Source organism: Misgurnus anguillicaudatus, chromosome 22 (assembly GCF_027580225.2).
Source record: "Misgurnus anguillicaudatus chromosome 22, ASM2758022v2, whole genome shotgun sequence".
Taxonomy (NCBI): Eukaryota; Metazoa; Chordata; class Actinopteri; order Cypriniformes; family Cobitidae; genus Misgurnus; species Misgurnus anguillicaudatus.
The window spans coordinates 6,779,973-6,796,818 of NC_073358.2; the positions used below are offsets into that span (position 1 = coordinate 6,779,973).

Genomic DNA, 16,846 nt, shown 5'->3' on the forward strand with positions numbered 1-16,846 from the left:
AGTACAACTCGCTGAGGGTGGAAACTATGGTAATGCAGGACTGTTGGTAGGCGGGGCTTTATCAATGTGACCTCACATTGATAAGAAAATCAAAACTTTGTTTTTTTTCATCGTAGGGTAGTTGTGTGCCAACACACATTTTGTCCAAACACCTCGTAAAAGTGGATTTTGCATAATAGGTGCCCTTTAAGTGTGCGAACGTTTGGTAGACATTAGAAGCGGTTATTGGGAGTGACAACATGTGTAAAATTTGAATTTTATTCAAAGACTCACAGTTGTAAACATTCACTTGAGTCCTGTTTATTCTAACTGTAATGACTTCCTCATTGATCTTGCATTATAATGGCAGCGCTTGGTTATAATGGTTAGCATTTTGACTGTCATAGTCAATCTGTCTTGTCGTCTTGTTTTTCTAACGCCTACGCTTCAGTTTCCTGTCAAATTGTTTTTCTAAAATGATTCCTTGCATGCTTTTCTTTTTAAATCTGGGAAGGCTTATAGGTATGAGGTGGATTTACTGCAGCGAAGGTTTATTTTTGGGTCGTATTTGTGACGACATTCTCTTGAGTTCATTGCCAGAGGTGAAATAAGAGCGAGTGTTGATTCTGTTTTCATGCATATCTTTCCCATATACACACAAATACACACACTACCACCACGGGCTAAGCACACACCACAAAACACAGTTTCCAACGGAGTGAGGGATTCATTATTATAGTCTTTAAGGGCACAAGACATAATTGTACGATTCGTAGGAAAAACAAAACATTATTATCATTTCTTCAGCATATTTACCAATATAGATACTATCATTAGCATTATAAGTTTGTAAAGAAGTATGAGCTAATATATCGGTGCAAGTGATCTTCTGAAGAAAGTTCATCACTTTTACATGTTCGCACAGTGTGAATGTGCGTTTGTGAAATAGCAACATCTGCGAAACACAACCATCTTCTATTCCCAATCCCTCGTAATTGAAACCAAGTCAAGTGGCTCTTCAAAGAGCTGTTCTTACATACAGTAGGTATATTTCACACAAAACATCTCTGTATGTGTGACCTTTGGCCTACTTCAGCACTCTCTTTTAGTGTAATGTGTATATTTTTAAGAGATATTTGGTTTCCTGGCCTTTAAGTTAATACCTTCCTTCCTGCACAGGAAAAGAAGTCACTTTTGATACTAAAGTCACTTTTTGTGCCCGTGAGAGGCTGTGTTTGAATTTAGGTTTATGTAATTAACTTGGTATGTTTATGTTATTTGATGGTGAGAGGAGGGCTTGTGGTTATAGGACTGAGGCAGATTTAGATTTAGGCAATGTAGTATAAAACTGAAGCGTTTCACGTACACACAGCATCGCTGTTGAAAAGATCAGGATCCATGAAAACTCGATAGCATTATGTGTACCAGGCCAGTAGATGGCGACGTTACTTTGTAAAGAAACAACACACACCTGCACACATACGCATTCTTCTACAGAGCAATAAAAAAAAATCCCTCTGATGTGATAATAGCTGCTCCAGTGTCTCTGCGTGGCATGATATTACTATGTTTTTGTGCCCATGTATGTGTCATTTGGATCTTGGTAATACCACATGCTGGTTCATGATTGTCAATGAGATCAAACATATGGACTATCTTAAAAAAACACAAATCCTCCAAACTTATAATGCTCTGAATTATGTAATGAATTGAAGTTGGGAGAATATAGTACAGTATCTTCTTTTTAAATCTTGCCCCATGAGCCTTTGTTTTCTTAACCCCTCTATTTGAGGTGGATGGAGCCAAAAAGTTTCCCTTGCCTCCCTGGAGAGATCCTGATTTATTTAACAACTTTCTGGCTCATACATTAAAAAAATCCTTAAATGGTCACATTGTAGCAACTCCTCCTGCTTTTAATATACCCTCAGTCATGTTTTATAAAGACAGAAAAGCTTATATTCTAGAGATGAATAAAACAAAGCTAGTTGTCAATGACAAATTAAGTCTAAAGTATTGATAGATCCAGTGACTATACCAATAATGTTAGGTCAACAGGGTTCATCATACCATTTAATACCATAAGACACTTAATGTTGTGAATCATGAGATCTATCCCCATGAGATGTGGAGTGGGTCATAGGAGTTCACTTTCATAAGTGAATTTCAGATATAGTAAAAGCAGATAAATTAAACAAAGGTCGGCCAAGTCGCTGTACTGTTGGTGTCCAACCATTACTTTTTAATTGCTATATCCAGCTGTTCGAACCCCAGATGCTTGGTGTCGCTCAGAGAGATTGAGCCAGAAGCTGGGGTGATCCATTAATATCACTTAAGCCATTCGTTGCAGCATATTTCCTTGGCTTGGGACCATTGGGAAATCACCTTTGACCCCTGGGTGTTTGATCAGTTATTATTCACTAAAGAGCCTTTAAGTGCTGGTCCATTTGTGAAGGCCCGAAGAAAGAGTTCAGCAGCCTTCAGCTTGCTTATGGAAAATCAATCAATACCTGTCTAATGTGTTACCATTACTTACAAACACAGACATAGCATGTCAAATTAGTCTTTAAGGGGTTGATTGAAAAGTTGTGGTTACTTGACGTGGTTATCGACCTTTACTATCCATTGCGACAAAATGCAATGCATCTGCTGGGCTATGCACGACCTAGGCGTACAGCGTTTAAAAAATTCATGTAATGTACACTCTTCTGATGACAAATAGTGTCTCACGCAGGCACTGTACGCAGCATTGGGTCAAAAAGTGATGAACCCAGTCCGGTGGGTAATTCTCACGAAATCCAGACTTCTGTCCAGCATCAGATTTTTTTAAAAAGCCCTTGAAGCCAATTTTTTTGCACATATAAGATTAAGGTCTGAACTTACTATAGCCATTATTTTAAGAGGATTTAAAAATATTTCCTATAGAATTATTTACATTTTTTAGATTATCATTATAAAAATTATCATTACCGCAACATGATATTCGCTAATGAGAACTAAAAAGTTGTCTAGGTACTATGACAAATAAAATTTCTATTTTTATCTGTAGAAAAAAATAAGAACTGCTTACCTGGAAGCCATCTTGAGTGTTACACTCAATTATGTCCCTTCCACAATTTTTTTTGAAAATGTTAGTTCCTTAAACAATGATTGTAAATTGTTGCGGAGGATGAGAAAATTGGTCTTGGACACATATTTATATTCCTTATTATTGTCTCTACATTTACCAATGATCACCAAATACCACATGTTTCTTTACTGTAAATGTTTATAGTATAACATGCACTGAAGCTTTTTATTTTTTAGATTTTTTAATTATAAATATTTCCATGTCGAAGAACTCAAATCCAGTCATGGACTCGATGCGGTAATGACAATTTTCCATTTCCAATTGGTTTGTATGATGTCATTTGAAATCATGTGCAAAATAGTACATGAAGAGATGTTTGTAACTGTATGCTTCTTATACTTTGCATTTACCTTTTTTTGTCAAAATGTTTCATGACACCTCATAAGTCTAATTTCGCAAGAATCACCCCGTTGGGTTGTACTGTAATGCAACCTGGGTTGTTTTAACCCCAAATACTGGATTGTATTTATCCATTGTTGGGCCAAAAATAAACATTTTCAGGGTTAATTTAACCCAACAGCTGGGTTCGTCTATGTTTGGCCCAATGCTTGATTGAAAATATCCAGCAATTTTTAGAGTTTATTGCTTTATGCCCAATTTCAAAGTGGGTGTTAATGCATACAGTGGTGTTGTTTTTCCACTGGCTGTGCATGGACGCATGAAACACAAATGTTTCTCGATGTAAATAATCCATACAGTCATTAATCATCAGCATTCTGGCTGTCGTGTAGTTTTGTAATACGTCATATTTTCTTTCACTTTCTCTCCAATTTCTCACAAACCCAGAAGGGCCCAGAATCTCAGCCCTGACAGATGGAGGTTTTATAGCGCTCCCAGATACATACACATGCTCGCTGTGGGGTGCGAACAATAACAAATTGGAAGGACAGATTTGTTACATTTAAATCATCAATTAGACGAGCTCAGCTGATGCTAGTGGCTGGCTGTGGGTGTCTGTGATGTTACAGTTGAGATATATATCCCTAACATTTAATTACACATTAAATTAAAGGAACAGTATGTAAAAAATGTATATCAATTAATCATAAAATGGCCCTGATATGTCACTAGACATTAAGAAATCATTTTCATTTCCAATACTATATCACTGACAACAGTGGCCAGGCCAGGATATTGTCATTTAAAAAGTGGAGTTGCAGCCCTCAACTGATGTTTATGTTTGTGTTTTGGCCACCAGTTGTGTGATTGCAGTACCAGTTTTAGCCACAAGTGTTATGATTGCAGTACTAGGTTTGACCACAATCCTACATACTGTTCCTTTAAAGGAATAGTCTACTCATTTTCAATATTAAAATATGTTATTACCTTAACTAAGAACTGTTGATACATCACTCTGTCATCTGTGTGCGTGCACGTAAGCGCTGGAGCGCACTGCGACGCTTCGATAGCATTTAGCTTAGCCCCATTCATTCAATTGTACCATTTAGAGATAAAGTTAGAAGTGACCAAACACATCAACGTTTTTCCTATTTAAGACGAGTAGTTATACGAGCAAGTTTGGTGGTACAAAAAAAAACTTAGCGCTTTTCTAAGCGGATTTAAAAGAGGAACTATATTTTATGGCGTAATAGCACTTTTGGGAGTACTTCGACTCGCCTGAAAAGTCCGCTCCCCTTCTCACTCTCATAATGGGAGAGGGAGGGTGTTACTGCGCCGAGTCGAAAGTACTCCCAAAAGTGCTATTACGCCATAAAATATATTTCCTCTTTTAAATCCGCTTAGAAAAGCGCTACGTTTTATTTTGTACCACCAAACTTGCTCGTATAACTACTCGTCTTAAATAGGAAAAACGTTGATGTGTTTGGTCACTTCTAACTTTATCTCTAAATGGTACCATTGAATGAATGGGGCTAAGCTAAATGCTATCGAAGCGTCACAGCGCGCTCCAGCGCTTACGTGCACGCACACAGATGATAGTGGGATGTACAGTGGGGCAAAAAAGTATTTAGTCAGATACCAATTGTTCAAGTTCTCACACTTAAAAAGATGAGAGAAGCCTGTAATTTTTGTCAAAGGTACATGTCAACTACGAGAGACAAAATGAGAAAAAAATCCAGAAAATCACATTGTCTGATTTTTTAAAGAATTTATTTGTAAATTATGGTGAAAAATAAGTATTTGGTCAATAACAAAAGTTTATGTCAATACTTTGTTATATACCCTTTGTTGGCAATGACAGAGATCAAACGTTTTCTGTAAGTCTCCACAAGGTTTTTACACACTGTTGCTGGTAGTTTGGCCCATTCCTCCATGCAGATCTCCTCTAGAGCAGTGATGTTTTAGGGCTGTTGCTGGGCAACTCAGATTTTCAACTCCCTCCAAAGATTTTCTATGGGGTTGAGATCTGGAGACTGGCTAGGCAACTCCAGGACCTTGAAATTATTCTTACGAAACCACTCCTTCTTTGCCCGGGCGGTATGTTTGGGATCACTGCCATACTGAAAGACCCAGCCACGTTTCATCTTCAATGCCCTTGCTGACGAAAGAAGGTTTTGAGTCAAAATCTCACGATACATGGCCCCATTCATTCTTTCCTTAACTCGGATCAGTCGTCCTGGTCCCTTTGCAGAAAAACAGCCCCAAAGCATGAGGTTTCCACCCCCATGCTTCACAGTAGGTATGGTGTTCTTTGGATGCAACTCAGCATCTTTCTCCTCCAAACACAAGAAGTTGAGTTTCTTACAAAAAGTTATGTTTTGGTTTCATCTGACCATATGACATTCTCCCACTCTTCTTCTGGATCATCCAAATGCTCTCTAGCAAACTTCAGACGGGTCCGGACATGTACTGGCTTAAGCAGGTGGACACATCTGGCACTGCAGGAATTGAGTCCCTGGCTGCATAGTGTGTTACTGATGGTAGCCTTTGTTACTTTGGTCCCAGCTCTCTGCAGGTTATTCACTAGGTCCTCCCTTGTGGTTCTGGGATTTTTGCTCACCATTCTGGTGATAATTTTTACCCTACGGGATGAGATCTTGCGTGGAGCACCAGATCGAGGGAGATTATCAGTGTTCTTGTATGTCTTACATTTTCTAATAATTGCTCTCACAGTTGATTTCTTCACACCAAGCTGCTTACCTATTGCAGATTCAGTCTTCCCAGCCTGGTGCAGATCTACAATTTTGTTTCTGGTGTCCTTTGACAGCTCTTTGGTCTTGGCCATAGTTGAGTTTGCATTCTGACTGTTTTAGGTTGTGGACAGGTGTCTTTTATACTGCTAACAAGTTCAAACAGGTGCCATTAATACAGGTAACAAGTGGAGGACAGAGGATCCTCTTAAAGAAGAAGTTACAGGTCTGTGAGAGAAAGAAATCTTGCTTTTTTGTTATTGACCAAATACTTATTTTCCACCATAAATTGCAAATAAATTCTTTAAAAAATCAGACAATGTGATTTTCTGGATTTTTTTCCTCATTTTGTCTCTCATAGTTGAAGTGTACCTATGATGAAAATTACAGGCCCCTCTCATCTTTTTAAGGGGGAGAACTTGCACAATTGGTGGTTGACTAAATACTTTTTTGCCCCACTGTATCAACAGTTCTTAGTTAAGGTAATAACATATTTTAATATTGAAAATAAGTAGACTATTCCTTTAAGTACAATGTTGTTACAATGCTAAAAACCAAGTTGTTTACTGCTAAGTTAGCGCTATATGTTAGTTAATGCTATATGCTAGCATTTAGTCTGAAGTTCAACTTGACATAGAAACATCTGAAGAGTTTCGTTGCAAAACGAGATAAATCCATTTTTGTCAAAACATGTTTATTATTATGTTATCATGTTATTATTTTGTTTTATGGTGCTACTTAGCTGTATTTTTTAAGTTATGAAGGTTTAAATCAAAACAAACCAACTGCAGTTGAATTGATATAAATTGGAATGCACAACCAAAAAACAAGATTTCTGAACAATTTAAAAAACGGATTTATCTCGTTTTGCAACAAAACTCTATATAAAAACCATTGATTATCCTTCAAATTCTGTATATTTGTCTGATACAGACTCAAACATAAGGTCTGTTTACACACACACACACACAGAGCTACTGAAAGAAGCTGCTCTGTGAAACAGCCAATCAGAGCAGAGCTCATTATTATTCATGACCCTTTCAAATAAGGTAATAATAGACCATTTCATTCTAAAGGCAAATCCTAGGGTTGTAAATGGACAGGTAAAATCATCTCTGGATAATTTTTGCACATGATAATATCACATACCTCTTTGTAGATTTCAGAGAACAATTTTACATCATATTTTAATGCATTCTTTGGCACCTTTAAAGAATCATTTCTTTCTCTGTTTTCCTTTAGTGATTGAGAAAAGGAGCAATAGATCACTAATAGGCCTCATCCACTATGTTTTAGAAACACGTGTCCTCTTAATCTTTGTTTCTTCATTCCCCTTCCAACTCGAGTATCCTTGCCTAAAGCGCTCACAGGAGTAAGATTAAAGGGATTCACAAAACTCCGGAAGAGAAACATTAAGTTTCCCTTCCATGTCATGGATGTAAATCAGCTCTTACATAAACAACCTGGATTCTACAGATCCCTAAAGCAACAGTCGTCCACTAACATCTCGTTAACAAAGCAAAGCTTCCTCTCAATCAGAGAGTTGTTACCGTCAGAGTGACCTCATCATCACCTTACTCCATATATGTATAGTAGGGCAAAATCGCAAGCAGAAACAAATAGTTGTTATAAAGTCCATCTAGAGTATTTATACAGTTAGAAAAACAAAGTTTCACTTTATCATTTAAGACCCTTGGAAATTACAATTGGGTATTTGTAGCAAATTGAGGGCGAATAAATAATGACAGAATTTTGGGCGTACTATCCCTTTACTTGGCAAATTGGATAAACGGCAGATACACACATTTCAAATTCTGCTAAGAGTCCGCTGAGAAAACAGAGCAGAAATATTGATCACAAATTCTGTTTGCTTGGAGTGTTTAACATTTTTTGTTCAAAAACTCCTTAAAGCAATGCAGTAGTAAGGTAAAACCATGGTTTTATCGAGGTCTTGCAGCTTTTTTACGAAAACATTTGGACTGTATATCATTTGGAATAGCTTTTATAATCTCAGCCTGCCATATCGGAGTAAATCTATTCCTCAGGCGTTCTCGCAGTAACAACTCGGGACGTCTCCATGAAATGAATGGCTCTCTGCATAGTTTAACCCAGATGAATGCAAAATATTCAATCGGGGTTGTGTGTCACAACCGTGAGATTGCAACTGGAGAACAACGAAAAGAGCACATCAAAATAAGAACAAAGAGAGAGAGAGAGATGGCAGGCAGTCCAATGAGCAGTGTGTCAAAAACATAAATCAGTTAGGGGGTAATTTACCCTCCACCCGTACTTCCACCCGCTCTCATTGAGATCTGGAAAAGATTCCTCAGGGAAAACACATACACCTGCACACACAAATGCATGTCCAATAATACATCATGACAGTGTCCAAAATGAATGCATTCATTTACTGACCTCTATGAAACAACACCGCTCTTAAAAAATGACAGTGAAAGGATGGCAATGTCTGTCCATGGCTTTGCATTTAAAATTGTAGGTATTTATATTTGAAGAGTTTCGTTGCAAAACGAGATAAATCCATTTTTTATTGTTCAGAAATCTTGTTTTTTGGTTGTGCATTCCAATTAATATCAATTCAACTGCAGTTGGTTTGTTTTGATTTAAACCTTCATAAATTAAAAATACAGCTAAGTAGCACCATAAAACAAAATAATAACATGATAACATAATAATAAACATGTTTTGACAAAAATGTTAAAAAATGGACCTCTTCATTTCTTAATCAAACTGTCATAACTTAATGTTTTTTTATTTATTTATTTATTTATTATGTAAACTTACAAAAAGCTGTTGTTTGTTTAATTTACTCCTATCACTTACATCGATTAAAAAAATAACATAACTGTGGTTCTTAAATTGGGAGGGGGGGGGCGCAAGATGGGTTGACCCAGTTTTATGATATTATTTATTTATTTATTTATTTATTTATGGATACCCCCTTGAGATGCATCATCTCATTTCAAGAGGGTCCAAATACACATAGACATAAAAAAAACAATTGCTCAAAACAGTTGAGTTACTGGGCACCCTACACCACTACCCTAAACCTAAGACACAGCATAGCCCTGACATGTTTTAACTGTCACAAAAAGCACATCACCTTAACCACAATACACAATTGCCTCATTACAAAATAGGAACACATAATACAAGAAATTCAGTGTAAAATGTAAAAAAAATGTAAAACATTTTTACACTGAAAAAATTTCTACACAATAAAAAAAATGTAAAATAAAAATATATACACAATGCATTCATTTATTACGGAGCCCCTAAGGGGACATGGAGCAAAAATTAAATAAAATTTAGTTTCGCGTGCGCACGTGAAACTTTCGCGTGTGCACGTGAATTTATCGCGTGCGCACGTGAAACTTTCGCGTGTGCACGTGAATTTATCATGTGCGCACGTGAAACTTTCGCTTTCGCTTGCGCACGTAAAACTATCTCGTGAGCACGTGAAAGCGATAGATTCACGTGCACACCCAAAAGTTTCACGTGAGCACGCGAAAGTTTCACGTGAGCACGCGAAAGTTTCACGTGAGCACGCGAAAGTTTCACGTGAGCACGCGAAACTAAACTTTAAAAAAAACTCTGCACATGAAGGTTTCGCATGAGCACATGAAAGTTTCACATGAGCACATGAAAGTTTCACGTGAGCATGCGAATCTAAACTTTAGATTTTTTTAACTCCAATGTCACCTTAGGGGCTCGGTAATTTATCATAAGTTCTATGTAAGTAAATCTCCGGAAAATAAGGCTACTAACCAACAGCACTACATATTTTAATGTTTTGTTAAATTTAAATTCTCTCTAAGTTTGAGATTGTTTTATGTCATAAATTATCATAAACACACATTGCATTACTGTACGTGCTTTCTACCGTCTGTTTCTGCTTAAAGACTTGGCCCATTGTTTATATTTTGTTTGGATTTACCACATGGTAATCTGTGTGCCCCTCATTCTAAAGGTAAAAGTTACATAACACAGTTTTTTACTCAGCTTGTGGTTTGCATAAGTCCATGACCTCTCAATCCCTTTAGTATCTTCTGCTTATGTTTTAAATTAGATTTATTTAAGATAAAATCAAGTACAGGACTTTCAATATCCCAACTTGAAACGGTTCAAAAAGAGGTGTTTTGTGCATGTATGAGAAGGGTGAAAAATATCAGCATGTGTGTATCTAAAGCGCTTTGCTTGACATCTTTAAATCGTGTCTTGCTTCAAAACCAGAGATGTTTGATCTAGAAGTGACCGAAGGAAGCCAAAGAGCAGTCCCATGCTCAGTCTCTGTGTTTTTATGGATAGCAGATGATAAAGACTAAAGGGCTCAGTGTGTAAACGCAGTGATCCTCTCATGTGTCTCTCAGATATGCTTAAGTTGATATACTGATTCAGTGAGTTGCGACAGAGTCAAGTAGCATCGTAGTCATTGTAGATGTGTTACTGATATAAAGAGAGAGAAAGAGAGCATTTTGGCACTCTTGCTGGCCTTCATTCTTTTGTCCCGGAGATTTGGTGAGTTCACACACAGATGCCTCCAGGCAGCCATTTCTGTTCACCACCCGGCTAATCACATTTCCCATTATTAATACTGCCAGATTTTCTTCTGTCTTTTTTTCTTTTGTTCTCCGAGGAACCAGGACAGAACGCTTTGTCTCCACTCTTTTAGTTTCAGATCTCCTCCTATGTTTGTTTCTTCTTGCTATTCTCATCTTTTTTCCATACTTTACTTTCTGCTCTGGCGCTCCGAGCATTTCCTTTCCTTCTCTCCTAATTTCCTGCCTGTCCACCTTCTATCTCAGTTTCTCCTTGCCTGGGTCCAGCATGTTCTTTTTGTCTAATGATCGGCTAGGAAACTGTCACAGATGATGTGTGTTTGCAGATTATGACCACATAATTACAGCAGTAAAAATCTACTTGGTTATGTTATGGAATTGTGGTCAAAGCTGAGGGCCAATAAGTTGAAGGTTGCTGGTTGAAATCCAACAAGGGATGAGCTGTAAGCTTGTAACTTTTTGTCCTGAACACAGGAGGTTATTGCAGAACTATTATGTCTTTACAAACAGTACTTTACTGTACTATATAGGCCAGAAACATCCTCTATGCAAGTATACAGTATTTTATTGTATTGTTGTAGTTTTTTGCGTTTATTTGTATATGTGACTCTGAACCACAAAACCAAGTACAGTAAGAGTACATTTTTAAAAAAAAAAGAGATTTATACATAATCCGAACTTAAATAAATAAGCTTTTCATTAATGTATGGTTTGTACAGAATAAAATTTGGCTGAGATATAACTATCTGAAAATCTTGAACTTGAGAGTGCAAAAAAAACCCTAAATAAAGTCCAAATGAAGTCTTTACCACCACTATTACTAATATGTTTGTTTTACTGCTCTCTATACTGGCTTACCACTGTAATGATGTCATTGACTGAATGGGGGAAATTGTAAGCTTTTACATAAACCAAACTTGAATGGGAAATCATCAAGCAAAGCGAGATTTGTAGGTACGTTTTTGCATCCACTAACAAAAATAAACAATTTTAAATATTTACGATAGGAAATTTACAAAATATCTTCATTTGATCTAAACATAATATACTAATGATTTTTGGCATAAAAGCAAACAATGTTTTTGCTTTTACTAAAAATATACCCGGGCTACTTACGACGGCCCTGGGTCACATTTATCTTAAATGTTACATTGATTATACTTTGGCAATAAAATGTCTCTATTACAACCTCGTAAAGCTCTTTGAACCTTGAATGTAAAGTTAGATGTAGAAAGATATATAGATATAAGCTGTGTTCCAATTTAAATGCTGGGTTATTCGAAGGACGCGTCCTTGAAAGCGAGTATTCGTTCTTTGGAGGTCGCAGCTTCCTAAAATATTACACTTGATGTAGATGAAACTACACTGAAAAAAATTATTCATTGAATTTAATCAATTTTAATCAAAAGGTAAGTGTTTGCAATCAATTTATTTAAGCTACATTTAAACAAAAGGTTTATATTTTATTTTACTTCACTAATCTTTTTTGTTTAAATGTAGCTTAACCCTTGTGCATTGTTCCAATTCACTACCCTTTCGTGTTGTTAGCGGCCAAAAATGGCCACTAAATTAAATGGCTGTAAAAATGTATCAGATTAATATTTTTTTCAAATTTTTTTGCATAAATCTGTTAATCAACCTCAGAACTGATCAAAACTACCAAATACTACTATTTCATCCGATAAATTTTTACAGCAATTTAATTTAGTGGCCTTTTTTGGCCGCTAACAACGCGTAAGGGTAGTAAATTTGCCCACGGTATATTGTTAAGTTTTTGAAAAATTTCAAAGCATTTTCTTAAAATATGTGTAAATATAAGATTTGTCACCAAAAATCATTCCATTTGCTGAAACACAGAGAAAGTTGTGGCCAAATTAAGACAAAAAAATTGCAAAAATGGCCCCAACAACACATAAGGGTTAAATAAATTGATTGCAACCACTCACCTTAAAAAATTTTATTAAATTCAATTAATCATTTTTTTCAGTGTAACCAACAGAGAGACTATAACAAATTAATTAACTAACCCTAACCCTAATTTTACGCAACATACACAGAATAATATTAATACAAAACAACTTATAATACTAAAACAGTGACAAGAAACTTTTTTCTGCTAAATACACACTTTTATTTAAAAAGTTTTTTAAATGTTTATTTTAAAATATCCAGCCGTCATATTCAGCCATTACATGCGTGCAATGAATCTTGGGATTGCCTTGGCTGTGAAGAATCCATTCGTTCTATCCTTAGCAGTGCGGAGAAATAACTGCGCATTCAAGTAGCCTTCAAATTGGGACAGGCTTACTAGCCTTACGTCGCACCACTGTGACGCAATCGGTCTTATGGGGCATACACACCAAACGCAAGTTCAGCGATTTGCGCAAGTAGATTACATACCAAATCAATGGAAACACGCGATCAGACGCTTTCTCGCGCTGGGTGATGCGAATGACGCAATATGGGCGGCGTGTTTACCGCGAAAACACGCTATTCACCTCAAACATGTCTTTGCCCAAGTTGAAAATATTTAAATCTAGCAAAAAATTCACATGACTAAAAGTTAAATCCTGCGAATAATCTAGATTGAGTAACACGATGCCCCGCGTTTGGTGTGTATGTAGCATTAGAATAAGTCATTCGAAAGTCGCAGCCTTTGAATTGGGTCACAGCTATAGATGTAAACAGTAGGGGTGTGACGGATCACAAAACTCACAGTTCGGATCACATTACGGTTTTTGAGACATGGATCGAATAATTTTTCGGATCAGCAAAAAAAGGGGTGGGAAAAATCTAATAAATAAAACAAATAAAGAACAAATACATTTATAAAAAATAACAAAGTTGCACATTAATAAAGGTCTAAAATTAGCATTAGTTACAAAAATCGAATCAAATGAATAATTAAACAGTCTTTATTGTAAAAATTAAATCTAATTATTATTTTTAGAGCTGCAGAAATGATCTACTCTTTTCTTGGGTTTTTTGATTAACATTAATGACACAGACTTAAGTAGGTTAATTGAGGTTACTGTCAGACTGGTTTCTATACATAAACTTAAGACATAAACAAATGTTTTTATTAGAAAAATAATACTGTGACGATCACTTCATTTGTATATGCCCTGTCAAGAACAGAACGATTTTATGTTCGCTAGCTTTTTGAAACGCGTCTCTCCGTGTGTGCACTTAAACGCGCATGCACACACAGACGGAGGGCAAATTACAAACGGCGCAGCATAAACAGTCACTCCACATAAAACATTAAGTTGTTTTTCAATGCTCTAATATACTATAGTAGTGCCAGCTATGAAGCCCTTTCGCCTTGACGCTGAATGCAATGTGTACTTGTGTTGTTGTATTATGAATGACTTTATGCCATAGCTAAAAGCGTTTGCATATTTGTGTATAGTAGGCGTGAGTTTCTTTGGATAAAAGCATCTGCTAAACGACTTGTCCTTAAGTCGTGTCCCTGCCTACAACTTTAGCAGAGGAACACTTTGTGCCTGTGGTTATGGATTATGTACAGTGGCTGTCGTCCAGATGTGGCCAAATCTTCAAGCCTAGCAGCAATAGTTGATGTTTCCTTCCTTGGATGTAGTGACAGTGGCGTTGCCTTGTGATTTAAGATATTACTTACGCTTAAAGGAACAGTATGTAAGAAATGTATATCAATTAATCATAAAATGTCCCTGATATGTCACTAGACATTAAGAAAAAATTTTCATTTCAAATACTTATATCACTGACAACAGTGGTCTGGCCAGGATATTGTCATTTAAAAAGTGGAGTTGCAGCCCTCAACTGATGTTTATGTTTTCATGTTGTGTTTTTGGCTACCAGTTTTAGCCACAAATTTTGTTATTGCAATACCAGTTTTGGCCACAATCCTACATACTGTTCCTTTAATCCATAAACATTGAATATTTTGCATAGATACTGTGTTGTTGTGGCTGATGTCATCGTATTTTAGTACGCAGGTGTGTCAGATTGACAACATCTAATAGTAGTTGAGAGTCAGCGTTTCTGTACAGGTGACTTCCTCATTCAAGCACTCAAGTTTCTAATGCTTATCAAGGCTTAAATTGGGGCTTAGAGGCTGTTTTCGCTTGCATTAAGGATCTCTTATCTCCAACTACAGCCCCTTGTAAATAAGGCTGAATTATTTATCTGTGAGTTTATTGATTTAAATCACCAATATGACACCTTGTAAGAAATTTACTATCAAAAGCCTTTTTTTAGATGAAGTTAATAGGCTTCTCTATTGTAAGCAATGTTAAATATTGCATGAGCCCATTCTTAAAGTCCGCCTCCATTAAACACACACTCTCACACATTCATGTGTAGTCATTATACACCTGCCATTTTTCAGGAAAACACCACCGTTTTTCTATATTTTACTATGTTCTTACCTCAACTTAGATGAATTAATACATACCTATCTTTTTCCAATGTGTGCACTTTTAATCTTTGTACAGCGCTTCGTAAATGTGTTAGCATTTAGCCTAGCCCCATTCATTCCTATGGCTCCAAACTTACTCCATACTTACTCGTGTAACAGTCTTTAAATATTGAAAACATGAAACTGTTTGGTGTCTTCTAAATTCATCTCTGTTTGGAGCCATAGGAATGAATGGGGCTAGGTTAAATGCTAAGACATTCATGATGCACTGTACAAAGATTAAGTGCACGCATTGAAAAAATATAAGGATGTATTAATTTGTCTAAGTTGAGGTAAGAACATAGTAATTTATTGAAAAACTGTGGTGTTTTCCTTTAAGTAATCCTTAAATATCAGCTCTAATTTGGTCAGGTTTCTTGAGCACTGCACATTTTAGTCTTCAATTTTAACTTGCCTCTTATGGGACATACTGTGCTGTGTGATGACAGCTCTGTGATATGTGTCTGATATGGATGAAGGCTCTTCTCCTCAAAGATAAAGAGTCACCTCCAGTCTAGGTGTCGCCTTTAGACGTCACAACAGTGTAGGTCATGCAGAGATATCCATGGCTTGTTTTCAGTAGAGGCGTCTCATGAGTAACACACACGCATTATTCCGAATCCACTGGTACCATGGGAGTTCCGCGTATGAATTTTGGTTAGAGGTCATCTTAGACTCCTTATATGTTCACTTTTATAAAGAAACTGAAAGAAAATCTTCAATGATTGAAGTCAAAAGATACTATTTTTTTAGTTTTAAACAATGTTGGTTTTACATTTTACCTCCTTGCTTTTACTTAAACAGTACACTTATTGCATAGTATGGAAGGGTAATGGTGGTCGTCTGTTGCCCAGCGACCAGTCGATTTTTCAAATGTAATTTTGCACATCCTTGTTACCGTACAACATCCTGAGGTTTAGAGCCCTTATCAGTGTCACAATGGTGGAATAGTCACGAATCCTCGTAGCAACCAGCAAACTTCAGATTGCAAGCCCTGAACTTTAGCCTTCTGCTCAGCCCACGAGAAAAATGGAGCTGAAGATGAATTGGGGTGACGGGTTGAGTATCCAGGGTGATGATTCTTATCTGACCTTTGACCTGTAATGTAAACAACACATAACTCTATCGCCAAGGCATAACAGGAAACCACTTTATGGTTGTAGGTTATCTATACTTAAGCCAAGTTGATACTTCAACTTGTGTTTTCACGCTTGGTTTAGAGCCCTTTAAAGAGCAGCTATTACGTATTTTGCGTATTTGGTATAATACAATGTGTTCGCGTGGTTTATGGTTCAAAAAACACATTATTTTCCACATACCGTCTATAGGATCGAGTGGCAATGTAGGTCCTGACCATATGGCTACATAATAAAAGATTGGCAGCTTTCTGTGCTTGAGTTACAGCGTCTTGTATGAAACCACTGCTCATCCTTTAAAGGAATAGTCTACTCATTTTCAACATTAAAAAATATGTTACCACCCTAACTAAGAACTGTTGACACATCCCTCCACCATCTGTGCGCGCGCACGCAAGCGCCGGAGCGCGCCGCGACGCCTCGACAGCATCCAGCCCAGCCCCACTCATTCAATGGCACCAATCAGAGACAAAGCCAGAAGTGACCAAACACATCAA

The 16,846-nt window shown here is 36.8% G+C and overlaps 1 protein-coding gene across 4 annotated transcripts in view; it reads left to right on the top strand.

The window, feature by feature from the left end:
- abr (ABR activator of RhoGEF and GTPase) overlaps positions 1-16,846 on the top strand; it is a 193,612-nt gene that overhangs the window by 141,791 nt on the left and 34,975 nt on the right. The gene's annotated exons all lie outside the window — the stretch shown is intronic.